Below are 1,125 nucleotides of genomic sequence, written 5' to 3'. Positions count from 1 at the left end.
TGGCTAACCTGTAAACAAATAATAACTGACAGACTTATTTTTGACATTTTTCTCTTGCCTAATGCGCCTTATAGTTTAGTGCAGGGGGGGTCAAACTTCAGGCCTTGAGGGACGGTGTCTCTCCAACCAACCTTCCATTGAAGCTCCTTATTAGCCAAACACACCTGCTCCAGGTAATCAGCTCCAGATAAGGCAGGTTTGTGGGAATCCAGCAGGAAGCTGGCCCTTGAGGCCGGCGATTTGGGCGCCCCTGGTTTAGTACGTCTAGACATAATTTCAAAAATAAAATGGCCTGTAATCCATTGGCCCTATAGTACTGAAAATGTGGTTTATGTGAATCAGTTTTGAAAATGTCTGCAAATTTTGAATGGTTTACTAACATGATTTACATGTTAGTCATCAGAAGAGCATTTGTTTTTGTTCATAAAAGCTTTTAATTTAAGATTTAAAACATTTGTTTATTCTTTGTAAAATTAAGTTGGGAATAATGACAAATATTTTTAAGGTAGCAAAATCTATTGATGAGGCCAAAAAAATAATTTTGTCCTCTTAAAAGTTGACATTTTTAGCCTTTTCTGTTATTCTTATTAATGTGTCAGATTTAGCAGATTTTACAAAAAAGAAGTTGGTCAAAGTGATCATACTGTTAGTATTTTTAACCCACAAATTATCTTTTTGTTTTAGGATAGAATCTAAAATTATGAGAAGATTAAATAAAAATAAAATATAAAGCTAAAAATATACTATTTGGCAAATGAAGAAAATATATTTTTTCCATTTTCCTGAAGAATACATGTTCTTTACGATCAGTGATGTAAAAGAATAGTATGCTTTAATCTTAATTACACATGCAGAATTTTAACAGACTTTGGAGCTTTGAATTTAATCCCATCACTTTCATTTGAATGCCATTCTACAGCAGAAAATATGCAGCCGGAAAATATAGAGAAAGAAAAGTGAGAGAAGAGTGACGGACAGGGGTGCAGAGTGGAGTTTAAGCTTCGAAAATTACTTCTATTCTCTTTGCAGCAGGTTTTTTTTCAGTTGAAAGACCTCATAGTCTTTGAAAGTCACTTTGTTGAAGGATATCTTCTCCTGCTTTGACAGGTAATAGTTATCCCAGTC

This window comes from Oryzias melastigma, linkage group LG16 (genome assembly GCF_002922805.2).
Source record: "Oryzias melastigma strain HK-1 linkage group LG16, ASM292280v2, whole genome shotgun sequence".
Lineage (NCBI taxonomy): Eukaryota > Metazoa > Chordata > Actinopteri > Beloniformes > Adrianichthyidae > Oryzias > Oryzias melastigma.
The sequence above is the reverse complement of the archived record's forward strand: the minus strand, read 5'-3'. Positions refer to the sequence as shown.